This window comes from Rhagoletis zephyria, unplaced genomic scaffold, assembly GCF_001687245.7.
Source record: "Rhagoletis zephyria isolate East Lansing unplaced genomic scaffold, Rhagoletis_zephyria_1.1 Rzeph_scaffold_01860, whole genome shotgun sequence".
Lineage (NCBI taxonomy): Eukaryota > Metazoa > Arthropoda > Insecta > Diptera > Tephritidae > Rhagoletis > Rhagoletis zephyria.
Window position 1 is genome coordinate 77,882 of NW_016158944.1, and position 13,727 is coordinate 91,608.

At 35.0% G+C, this 13,727-nt stretch overlaps 1 long non-coding RNA gene across 1 annotated transcript; it reads left to right on the forward strand.

The window, feature by feature from the left end:
* Positions 1 to 457: 457 nt before the first annotated feature.
* Positions 458 to 2,069, forward strand: LOC108365390 (uncharacterized). Its single transcript, XR_001847919.1, has 2 exons — positions 458 to 827; positions 889 to 2,069. It is a non-coding gene; the product is annotated as an uncharacterized LOC108365390 (long non-coding RNA).
* The last annotated feature ends 11,658 nt before the right edge of the window (positions 2,070 to 13,727 follow it).

The following is a 13,727-nucleotide window of genomic DNA, read 5'->3' on the forward strand; positions in this document are numbered from 1 at the left end:
AGTGCCTCAAAAGCGTCTACTGTCATTTATCAACAGATAAGGAGTAGGCCACTGTTCTAGGCGGACGTGGGAACCTGCCACTATGCCAAGGACACATTGCCGTGGTATAATGCAAATAACATCAATTTTGTACCTCACGACTGCAATCCACCCAATAGCCCAGATCCACGTCCTATTGGGGAATATTGGTCAATTGTCAAAGAAATCTTGCAGAAAACAGGTGAAACAGTGAAAAATATTGAAGAGTGCAAAACAAAGTAGTTGTGCGCATCGCGTAAAGTCGATGATGCAGTCGTGCAGAACATGATGGCGCGTGTGCGATGAAAATACCGATCACTTGCATATGGAGCAAATAATAACTAATATTTTAACATTTTAATAACATCTAAACTTCCAAGTTATATAATACAAAAAAAAATAAATTCAAAGCCTGCTAGTTTGTTTCTGGTAGTAATTTCTAAGTGTCGCAGTTTTGGTGTGTTCACCCTTTATTATGTTTTCTATTCAGCTTTAATACATTTTTTTATATAATTCATCTTATAATGTAAACCATTACAATATAAGCTTCAAACTTTGTCCAAAATTTAGGAAAATTCGCCAGACTAGTGAATTTTTTGGTTGCTAAAAATGCCGTTGATTTTTAGTAATTCTTTTACGCAACTTGGGACATTTTCACTAATAAATTTGTGACTCTCCTATTTTTTATTTTTTTATTTTTACGTGCAAAAATTGGTGCGTTGATTGGTCATATTTGAGTGTTTAAGTGAGAAGTTGTCGGACCCGGCGCTCTTGCAGCAACTGGAAAAAATAAGATCAGAAGATAAAAGGTTTGTCAACTTATTTTATAAAGGGTTGCACTTAATTTATAAATTTTTGTTAAATATGTAGGATCTGACCAACTCATAGCGCTACCACTACATGTTTTGCTGCGTGCAACTATAAAACGAAAAGCGAATAGCGTCAAAAAGATTTACAGGTCTACCATCAAAGATTCCCAGATATCATTTCTCCTTCATGTAATTACGGCCAACGATGTTGAAAACAGTTTAGAAAAGCTGAAGAGTTCTCTTTACGACCGCGGTGAGAGCTTACAACCAATTGTTATTGCAGTTGGTTATAATTTAAGTGACTCAAAATTTTATGTTTATTTCGATGAAATCAAATATGAGCTGCCTTGTTTTTTAAGCGCCTTTGATACCTGTTTTAAAGTGTTTCATGTATTGAATTTAAAATACTCTGGCTTAGAGTTTTGGATGTTCGTTCAAAAATATTTTTATTGTATACATTTAAAAGACGACAAGCCATCTCCTAATGTACTATGTTTAATTAACAACCTAAAATAATGGGTTTATAAGCCTTAATTATTATATTATTTCAATATGGTTTCATGCTTTTTGTGTAAATACCATTGTTAACATTTTCAAACGATTTTTTTTTGAAACAATTGTTCTTAAGTTTTTTAACTAATCTGCACGACAAATCAAATTTTACCAGAAAAGACATAGATGTACTTGTGAATGATTTAACGCAACTAATATTTTTACCGCCAGCCAGCGACCTTTGTGGAGAAAGATTTATTGAAGAACGAACAGGAAATAGATATGCAGAATATAAGGAGTCTCATTTTATTTTTCAAAGATCCATTTTATAAAATTAAAACTTTTCATAAATTTGTAAAAGTTCTTAAAGAAAATGATGCTTGGGAAGCTGCTAAAGAATTCGAAATCGTTAATAGGGTACTACCCGTAATTTTAAATAATGAAATAGTTTTTACAGAAAAACAAAGCAAAGTTACTCTCATGCCAATAAAATTTCAGATAAAAGGTTTTTCGAACTACCTAACATTTTAAAAGATACTTTATGTAATACTTATGAAAGTGAGGGAAAATTGGACAGAATTTGATGACAATCTTTTAAACGAAATGCAGGAGAAAATCGAAAAACACCATAAGCTTCGAACTTTTCGGAACTACACTAAAACCAAAATTTCATTTGTGATTCACTATCCCACGTTTATAAAAAACGTTGGACCATTAAAGAATCTCTGGTGCTTTAAATTTGAATCTAAACATAGAGAATTGAAAATATACATTAAACTGCATCACTCCTCATACAAAAACAAATCGGTACTATTTTTCCATTGGAATTATAAAAGTTTTATTTCAAGACGTCCACCAAAATATTTCGGAAAAATATTAAGATTTAAGTGAGCTGGACCGATTTGAAAATACCTCCAAAAATTGAGTTTTTTATGAATAAAAATAGTTTCTTAAAGATTTGTTTTGATAAAATCCCCTCAAATGACAAAACGCTTTAAGCTTAAAATATTTGCATAAAAATATTAAAAAAAAATTTTGAACGGAATCGTAATGATGAGATTTTTGATGCTGTTTTTTAACTTTTTTCAAAGATTGGTATAGGAAAAACTTGAATAACTGAACCTAAACTCTTCCGATTTAGAATTAAGAGGTGTCATTGGAAAGGTATTTTCTCATTCTTTTCATTTCTTTGCTAATAAACTCATTCAAAGGATGGAAGAGAAAGGTAGGATGAACGAACGTCATTCAAAGTTGAATTAAGATATGTTGGTATTCGAAAAAACAAGATGGAACGCGAATGACGTTCTTTTGGCCAGAAATAAAAACAGTCTGAAAATACCATTCTACTGAGATCCCATAAGTCCAAATTCAGAACATTTTTGGCCCAGTTATTCAAGTTTTTCGTAAACCAATCTTTGAAAAAAGTAAAAAAGATTTTTAAATATTTTAATGCAGATTTTTTAAGCTTAATCTAATTTGTCATCTGAGGTGACTTTTTTCAAAAAGTTCTTTAAGAAACTATAGGGCAATACCTTACCAGCAACTTACACTTCACCCGGCTGTCCTTACTACATCACTAACGAATGTCCCTTACTTTAACAAAGACGTGGCCGCCTTATGTAAGTAGGAATTTGGAATGTACATTTGGTATCAGACATACTTCTGAGCCGCTTTACAAAGTAAGTTACGTGTAATGCAGAGCAGTCGCTCGGAGTAGTTCGGTGCTTGGAAATAACTTCGGCTGCACGTTATTTTGCAACTGACAACGTAATGTGTCGCCGGAGGTGTTCATTTTGCGCTTTATTAGTAGATGACATTGGCCATGATGACAATTTTGGTACTAAAAACTGAAAGAAAATATGGCTTACCTCGTAAGGTGCTTACCTATTTTCGCAGTGGGTATTGAATTTCAACACCAAAACATACAACAATATATATAATATAATAATAATAGGTTGGCGCTTACACACATGTTAGTGTTTGGCCGGGCTTCTCCTCCGATTTGTGGCGTGCGCCTTGATGTTGTCACACAAAGCGGAGGGACCTACAGATTTACGCCGACTCCGAACGGCAATTGTATTTTTATGAGAAGCTGTTTTTCATGGCAGAAATACACTCGGAGGTTAGCCATTGCCTGCCGAGGGACGACCACTGTTAAGAAAAAACCTTTTTCCTACATTTTTTGCAATGTTGCTTTGACCAGGGTTTGAACCCAGGCGTTGCGGAGTGGAAGCGCGCACTGCTTACCACTACACCACAGCGGCCGGCAATATATTTACAACTATAAAAAAGACTTTATATAAAGTGGGTTATTTTTTACTTTCAAAGGCTTTAAGTATTTTTGAGCTAAAGGACATAATTTTACTTGAAAACTCCGAAGTAAGGTTTGTTTACATTAAACATAAAACTGAGCAATTTTCGGAACATTTTCAACCATATTTGGTTTCACTCGAAGAAAACAATATTTATGTCTTAGCCCTACCGGAATTTTACAAATCACCCTTACACATAAATCTTTCTCCAAATGGAAATTTATATATAAGACCAAAATTTTATTAAAAAATATATACACACGGACAACTTCATTACCAAAAAAACATGCTTAGGTTAAGAAAAATTATAAACATATGTACATATGTATATCTATATGGCAGAAAGACTGGTATGCATTAACTTAATAAGAAAAACAAATTCAAAACGCTTTAACATTGTACCTTTTTGTGCATTATTCGTTTTTAACATGTTATTTTATGTGTTTATTTCTTAAAAAATAAATTGTTTCGAATAAATCATCTTTAATAATGTATTTATTTTTCAGAATAGCAATGTTTTGGCAACATGGCAACATTGCATTTAAAATCAACCACCAATGCAGTAGGAAAATACTGAAAAAATAGTAGTGCTACCGCAAAATGTGTAGAATTTACTATTTTCGCTGTAAAGTACCATAAAAATTGTATTGTAACAATGTTTGCGGTTTGGTACCACAATTTTAGTTACAATACAATTTTTGTGGTAGCTTAACAACGAAAATAGTAAATTCTACTAATTTTACGGTAATATATATTACTATTTTTACAGTATTTTTTACTGCTTTTGTGGTTGTTTGGGCATTACTATTAATATTAGTAAATTTTACCATTTTTGGGGGTTGGAGCCATACAAACCTACTTTTACGATTAGATCAACCAACTAACCGTAGTTAAAAATTAACAATTTTTTGGTAAAATTTTAAATTTTTAACTGCATCTTCAGAAATTTTTTAACTATTTTTATTGGTTATTTGTACCATATTTAGCGATTAGAGTCATACTAACCTACGTTTTCGTTTAGTTTAAACCACAAATTTTTTTGGGTGTAAATGTAAAAGTACAAAGCATCAGTTTTATTTCAAAAGCAAAGTAGAAGGAAATGTATATTTGGCGCAACCTGATTGGAAATTAGTATCTGACCATAGTTGTGCATATTGGCCAATATTATTTACTTTGCTTTGGCAGTAAAATACTGGTGCTTTGTACTTTTACATTTAGGATTACAAGGTTGTGTACGGCTTATCTCGCACCGAACATGGAATCCTCTTTTAAGAGTGAGACGCTGATGCTTTATATTTTTACATTTAGGATAACAATTGTTTTAATGTTGAACTAACCTGCGAGGGGCAACGTATCGCTGCAGGAACGACATAGGCTAAAAAAATGTCCAACCGCTTCCTTCTGCTGCAGCACTTCCCGATGGCAGCTTCCCAGCTTTCACCTCCTTAAGATATCGGTCGCGAAGGGACCTCCATCTATTCTGGCACTGCTCAACTACAATTGAAAATGTTTATAAGAAAACACTAGCATCTTATTGCCATACATAACAATATTATTAGCATTTAACTTACCATTCCCATTCGTGGCAGCCGCTACGCTTTTCCAGGCCTTCTCGTTTGCCAGCTTACTTCGATATGAAAAGTCCCCTTTGTCGAACAAATATGGATGCATTTACACTGCCTCTATAAGTAAAAATTACATTGTATAAACAATTAGATTTATAAATTTATAAAAAAAAACCGCGGGAATTTAATAAAAAGCGCGCGAGACCATGTCAATTGTACTCAAATGTCATATATGACAGCTTACAGTATTGCCGGACTTACTTGCGGCAAAAGTTGAGAGTTGGGCGATTTTTATCATTTGCGGCAATGCATGCGTTGCCAATGTGGCGCATTATATTCAAAATCACAGAGTTAACTTGGATGTAAGTCAAAAGCATCCCTGTGATGCAGAAAATAATTTCTATCTGGCGGGGCCTTAAGACATAACTAGATGAGCAGCGCTACCTGACAGCAAATAAGGCAGAATTTAGGCAGTTTGATGACCGTAGTATGTAGGTATGTAGTTGGCCACAACAAGTACTGACAACAGCACTCGACAGTAGCAGAAAGGCAATATGTTTATTCGAGCGACAAGGAGTTTCAAGTGTTTCGCAGCGGCATGCGTCGAGAAAAAAGAAAACGGGTTGATGTTAGCACTCCGTTCCGAGTGTTGAATTTGTTTGGACACACACCAGTGTCCTGCACTGAATAATTAAAACACAACGTTGAGCTGCTTGCGAGAAACTAAGTGCGAAGCAAGCGAAATAATCAGGGAGAAGGTGTGACTGCCGCTCACTTATTTTTATGAAGAAGAGAGCCGCAGCTTGTGAGCTAGTTAGCTTGTGTTGAGAAAGTATTCACCAGTGTTTGGCTTATGAGCTCAAATTCATATTGGACTTCGTTTCTCTTACATTACACTAGGTTCACACAGAGACACTTTTGTTGCTCGTTTTCGGAAACTTCTCTTTTGGTGTTTCCCTTCGCATTTACACAGAGCAATTCTTTTGTAAACAATTGTTGCTGTCAGCTGTGAAAGCACAAAGCGTGTTGCCCGAGCACGAGCAACTCGGTGCTCTTCCCCCTTCCTCGTCACTCCCTCTTACGGTTGCCAGACGTACTGTAGTGATTTTATTCATTTCTTCAATCACTACGCTAATGTCCTGATTTTTGAAAATTTGTACTGAATTTTCAATTCAAACAAAATACTTTATGATTGTCTTACGGTTTTTACACAACGTTGGAACTTGCTTAAACTGCACTGTAGAAAGTTAGAAGAAAATAATTTAATTATAGTTGACATGTTTCAAATAATGTTTGATATGCCCAAGAAATTAATACTACAAAAAGATCAATCGCTATATGGGCACATCGCCGGGTCGTTACGCACCAGTTGCGATAATATGATGAAGCTTAAATTATTTAAAAAGAAGGCTGACTTTTTTTGGCGAGTGTTGTTAGTTATCTCGAAAATATCTTTCAGTTTAATAACAGCAAATTTGAATATTCGAATGGTTTTTGTCTATAACGTAGGCTGCTTTTTGTTGAAGCCATTTTTGACAGGCGATAATCGCCTGCAAAAGTTGACTTGCTGTCTACCTTTCTATTTTTTATGAACTATGTTTTATTTATATACCAAAATATTGTTAAAAATAAGTGCTCTGGCGTTTTAAAGTATTATCTGTTACTTACATTCATAATTTTGATTTGAAAAAATGTACTGAAAAGTCTGACGTACTGATTTCGCGCATAAAAAATCTGGCAACCCTACTCCCTCTGCAACAAGTAACGAATTGCCGGGGCAAAAGTTTCTCTGTCTGAACCTGGGCTTATGAATCTGAAAGGCTTGTGAATAATCGCAAGAGCTCATTTGCACGCTGAGAAGCTAACGCTAGAAAAGAAAGTTTTATGGAAATTAAGTCCAAGAAACTTTTTTAGCAAATAAGAGTTTAAAAATTGCTTGATTATAAAGCCATAGGTATAAATCTGAAACATTTTTAATACAAAATGAATTATGTTTATCAAATTTAAACTCGACCTAAGTGGACAGAACGAATGTGTAATTACGTATGTAAGCATGTATTTAGGACGGTTTTATTTTCTTATTTTGTAATTATCGTCGGTGATACTGCAAAACGTTCTATGTCTATTAGTACCCTTGACACTTAGATGGTCTCTTACTTGCACCGGAATATATCTGCAAATCGTTACACCCTAATAAACGAATGACAAAACTGTCTACCTTTGGCTGATGAAGATGGACGACTGCCAGAAGCGATCAGATACAGATTACAGATCAATTAAGCACCAGAGGTAATAACCAGAGTGTCCAGATTAGGCGATTTCGCGCTAATTTGGCGATTTTTTTTTAAATATTTTCGCGTAAAATTTAGGAAATCGCCATTAGCGATTTTTTCCCTTCAAATAAATTGTTAACAATTATAAAAATATACAAAACTTAGTTTTCCACGATAATTTTACAGAAGAGGCTAATGAACTGCGTGATAAACTGACTTAAGAAGCATATTAAAATACTGTCAAAAATTTTTAATCACCCTAATTGAAGAACTTTTGAAACGATTACCTACAATTAAATACTTTTAAAAAAGCTTTGATTGTGTCACCAGAAAAGTTTGTGAATCTCAAGAGGGCGAGTTTCAGGGACCTGCCAATTCACTATTTGAATTTGAAGGAAAGAAAAGCAGCGGAAACTGAATATTTTAATCTTTTAACTTTCTCATGGAATAACTTTCCTCAGAACCGTTCCATCGGACTCTGAACAATTTTTGATAATTGCTTACGGAGTCAAAACCGCAACAGGCAATAAAATGTTAGGAAATATAACTAAATCCATATTATTATCCCTGCCGCACTCACATGCTTTGTTGAGCGCGTTTTTTTCGTAATGAATTCAACACGAACTAAGATTCGAAATGGGATGAGGTTGGAAAGCCTTAGTTCAATAGTTCGAATAAAGTGTAATATTAAGGCTTACAGTTTCTGCTGCAAGATGTTTCCAATATCAAACAGTATGTTATCAAGTTTGAATAGTTCAATAAATGACAACAACAGAAATGTAAATCATTCAGACACTACAGGTGATTTTGAAGAAATTGTGGAAATAGCTGATCTCGCCTTATAGGTTTTTATTTAATTTTTAGCGCCGAGCTCCTAAAATCGGATTGTGCGATTAATCAATTAATATGAGTTACAATAAATTTAATAATTGCGCAGTCCTATTGGAAGATATGTTGATACAAATATTTTTAAAAAGTATGCGTATTTTTAAAGAAAATTTTTTGTACATCACTATTATATAAGTGATTTGTGTTATTTATTATTACCCTGAAGGTATTACATTCGTTTTTGGTTTTAAAAACTATATTAACAAGATTTAATTTTTGAAATAAAAGATTTGTTAAATCGATTCCATGAATTTTATTTTTAAAAAAATTTGCGATTTTTGGTTTTTGGGGATTTTTTCCATACTTAATATGGAAGTGTAAATATTTTAGTCTTCTTAGACGAAACCAAACAAGTCTCGTACATGATATACATATGTATTGAAAATATGTACATAAAAAGAATGCAGTTTAACTTCGAAATACAATGGATAATGGCATCTTACTTACATTTATGGTATTTCTCACCCAAACTGGAAATTAATATATATGTATGTATGTTTCGTGAACATCATTCAAAGATTTCATTTAATAAATTCAACAAACCCATCAAGATGCAATTTTTCTGATCTTATTTTCGTATTTAGTAAAGAGAGCTAACTCTCTTAACTTCAGATTTAAATATCGAATTCACAAAAGGAGGCGCTGGAAATTTAAAAACGTTTGTACCGTCTTCCTGGCAGTGGTATTTTTCTTTTTATTATTTTACAAAATTATTTTATTTTTTGCTATGTCAAATTTATTGCAGAAAAAAATGTTATTATAATTTTCAATCTGGTAGCTAGATTTTGAAGATAATGATAAAATCGCATCAAAAGTCAAGTGGCTAACATGGCTGCTAATGTCATTAAGTGAAACTACCTTCTTTTTTCTACCATGCTTTCTACCATTTTTGTAAGAATAAGACCATTATAATACATTAACAAAATCGAAAAATTCATATAAAATGACGTTCAAGAAATTAAAAAGAAATCTATCATAATTCTTTAAATTACCTCTCAAGAAATATATGCTCGTTTATTAAGAAAATTTACAATAACGGCCAAGTAGGTACTTTTTCAAGCAACAGAAATAATGAAAAATATTTGTGATGTATTTTGGAACGAATTTCCGTGAGAACGAAAAATTACACTGAAGATGGCACAACGCCGAAACCGGTTTGTCTCCAAACCAAATTTGACAAGGGATGACGGAAATTCGTTCCCAAATACATCATACACCCACCCTGTCGGAAACAACAACAACCAAAAAGGAAAAATATTTGTCGTGAATTTTATTGACTGCGGTATTCTAAGTACAGAGTACCAAATACTAATATTATATTTAATAACAAAGCATTTACATTTTTGGGAAAAAAACTTGTGTAAAAACGTCACTTTTTTAATAATTTACACTTTGTTTCAGGAGTATAGTCATGTCATATCTTATTATATTTTATAAAACTAGGTTTCAGTCTTTTGTTATGGCTAACAAGTATCTATATATTATTCTGAAACAAGGCGCTTATTCCCAGCGATCTACAAGTCGTACAGAGACAAATTATACATCAAATTAAAGTGCTCGATCTGAAACTTTGCACAAACTTTTCAGATTTAAGATTCATTGAACCATCTTCGAAATATTTGCGTCGACAGGTTTTAAAATTTTTACATTGAGCAAAGCATTGCTACGGCAGCGGCATTGAGCAAAGCATTGCTACAGCAGAGGCAGCGTCTCAGCGGGACATAAGAGAATGAAAAATTGTTCCATTTATTCGCTTTCGTTTCTGTTCTGTTCTGGATCTGAAAATTTCCACAAGATTTTTAAAGTTTTACATTGAGCAATTTTAAAATGTAAAACTGAATCTCACACACGTATTTTCATTTTCACCAATTTTGAACAATTTCATTTCTGGAAAAATTCTGGCGGGCGAACTGAGGGAACGGTAAAGTATTTTGAACTCTCGATAAATATGCGTTTCAGAGAATCTGGTTATTACACTTTGTCGCGTACTGGCCGCAACAAAATAAACATTTGTTTCCCCTTTGTTCTATTTACCTATTAGCTTTCACTCCAACCGATAGGAGCGAAGCTTACCGACAATGATTGCACATACTTACATATGTGCATATGTACAAGTAGAATTGAATGCACTCAAATTGAGCGAAATGATTGTTCGGCGGTGGCGCGCTACCGCGAAGGGGAAAAGTCTCCACTATTGTACTCCGCCCATAAAGGGTGCCGATCAAGAGCAAGATTGTAGGAATTGCTCACTCATTGCGGCACTTTTGTTGTCCGCCGTATGATGGCAAGGGCAAAGCCCATGGTGTTTGTTTGTGTGCGCCGTGGTGGTGACCGCGAAAGCGCCCAATTCTGTTATAAGGAATAACGGGCAGGCGCCAATTGATTGGGCACCAACAACACCGGCACTGAGGCCCTATGTTTTTGCGGACCAGCGCGTAAGTTGCGGCCCAACTCGCAGCTGCGCGCCGGGGAAGAACAAAAAGAGCATTAAGTGAGGCCAAGAATGATAGAATACAAGATTGCGCCAATGAGAGGATGTTTGAGCGAATTTTTGCGTGACGTCGTCTTGGTGCAATAGCGAGAGATAAATGCCAAAGCGCATATAAAAATATGTAAACAATGCAGAAAAATTTGTTAATTTTAATATTACAAGGCCCAATTTTGCAGGAATCAATAAATATACAAAGATTGATTAATTAGGAACACGTAGCAATAATTTTGGACATGTAGCCCTTTAGGTAAGTACGATTTTTAGCACATGAAAAAATGGATGTATTAACAGTGTTTGCAATTTCATGTAGACTAAAAGGAAGGTGTGCAGCAAACTGAATTTTTGGCCTCGCCATTGTAAAAAGCCATGCATAGTGTATATTTATATTTGTGAACGGTAGCCAACCACCATAAACTCCACAGCTTTTATTTGATGACTTTTGTGCCATTTCCGAGAGGACGCATGAGTGTGGCTTCTTTGGAAACAAATATTCTATGTAAGTAAAACATAATTTTAACTTTTAAATGTATAATATTTTGAGCACTGTTTTGTATTAGGTACGTAACAGCGCGGTAAGATGCCGCTTGACTTAGCGCCTGGCGACCTTATCCAGTGGTGCATTACCTCATACCAGCACTTAAATATACTAACAAAAATAAGTAGGTAGTGAAGTTCATGTATCTATTTACTGTAGAAACTGCTTTTGTATGTAAGCCATTGCCAGCAAACTAAACCAGCCACTGTCTACTTTCACCATGGAATATTTCCTACCTACTACAATTCACCAAGGAAAGGCCAAAATAGTTCTATGTAGAAGGTCATAGCTCACACGCATAGCACAAAGCTCGATTTGGTGTTTAATGCATCTCCTCGCCGGCAGAGCTGCTTCCACTTTTTCGCCAGGTTTGCGTCCGTTGGAAACGAAAAAAAACTTACATTGCACGCTTTCCTTTTGTTTTCACTATTACACTTTGCCACTGCACACTTCATTTTGCTTTGTAATGTCTCAATAATTGTTTAAAACCTCGCAGAAATATTAACGCACAAATATTAAAATTGTTATTTGGTTTTTTCGTATGTCAAAATCGCAAAGAGCGGATTAGCGGTACCGCGATTGGCGCAATCTCTATTTCTCTCAATCGTGAAGTGACCTTTATTCCGAGCGCGTGAAGAAAAATTGAAATAGTGCAGTCAGAAAAAATTAGGAAAAATTAAGGAAAAAAAACAAAAAAGGGATTTGTGGGCAAAAAAAGTGGTGGTAGGTTTTGTGAGAGTGCCAAGCGGAGCACTGAAGTATAGAGGGGGAAACAGAAAGTGTGGAGCAGCGCCAGACGGAGCGAAGTGATATCGGCACCGGAGTTGGAGCGTGTACCCCCAAGGTGCACCCCTGCGGTCGGAACGTCCACCAACCGCTCGATAAGTATTATGTTGTTGTGTCTAGATTTGGCTATTTTTGTTGTCGGTTGGCTTCCCTTATTGTGTGTCCTAAACCTATCCTTTTTTGCATCCTGCACCCTGAGCCTAGTCATTTCGGTGGGTTAAATTTACCCCCGGCAGCTTGGGAGGTATTGCGAGTGGGTTCGTTTAAAATTCTCTGTTTACTTAAAATTTTCGACCCACCCTATTATTGCATACATATATATATATTAGTTGGTGCCGTTTGGTAATTTTTCTCGTTGTTGTCCCTAGCTAGATTTTGTTTGTTAGGTATTTGGATTGCGTGTATATTGTCCCTTGCAAGCAACCCCGCCGTATCCACTGAGCCAGCCGGTTGCTTGGAATTTTTCTTGTCATCTGCCTTTTGTGCGTGCATTTGTTTATTTCGTTTGGCCCCCTTGGGTTGTTGTTGCACACGGTAAGTGCGTTAGGTGGCCGGAAAAGACATATTAGGGTGGACAAAATTTGAAGGTGACAAATTGGCGCCCAACGTCGGGCCCGACTTTAGGCAAGGAATTTTGCGGCGATTTTTTTTCTCATTAAAACATAAAGGACGTTTTCTACGTGGGATTACTTTTTCCAAAAAGTTTGTGGGAACCCAAGGAGCTTAAAAGCAGGTGAGAAATTTGTGGTGGAAAACGGTGCAGTGAAAGGTGTTGTGCCAGACCCATACATACGCACGTATTTTATTGTGCTGTAGTAGTGTTGTTGTTTGTACTTCACTTAGTTGTGTCCATATATTGCGCACATTAGGCCTGTTCATTTGGCTAATTTTTGGTTTATTTTTTTCTAACAGAAGTTTTGTCTATTTTTTTATTAGATTTAAATAGAAGGCGTTCTGGAAAAAAACGGGTTCGTGGCGGAACGTAGTTGGGCATTTTTGTTTATTTGCAAGCGGACGCTTGTGCAAGCGGATCACAGATAAGTCTAGTGTATAAGCGATTAGGGCGCGGAAAAAAAAATTAAATAACTAAAAGAAAACCTGAGTGGAAAAAAACCGTTTTAATTTAATTTTCTTGTGGAGTATAGGCATAGAGTACCAAGTGGTCGCGAACTGGTCGGTAGCAAGCTATAACAGGTTGTTATACATAAAACGATTTTAAAAGTTTTGTTTTCGCGAGTTTTGATTTTCGGTCGTGTTCTTAAACTGTTAAGTCGTCGTAAATTTTTTTTTCGGTTTTGTTAATTATTTTTTGGAAAATTTTTATTTTATTCGAACCTTTTGAAATTAATTTTAATTAATAGACCTCTTGGTTTGGCATTTTATTTCCTACTTAATTTACCGAATTTTATTTCTCTTTCATTTTCAATTTCCTGTTTTTACGGTCCGCCTCTTGGTTTAAATTTTTTTATTCAATAATTTTTTTTCCATTTATGGTTTTTTTTTGGAACTTTTTTGTTCGCGGTTTACTTATTAATTTTTCCGGAGTAATTCTGGCAAT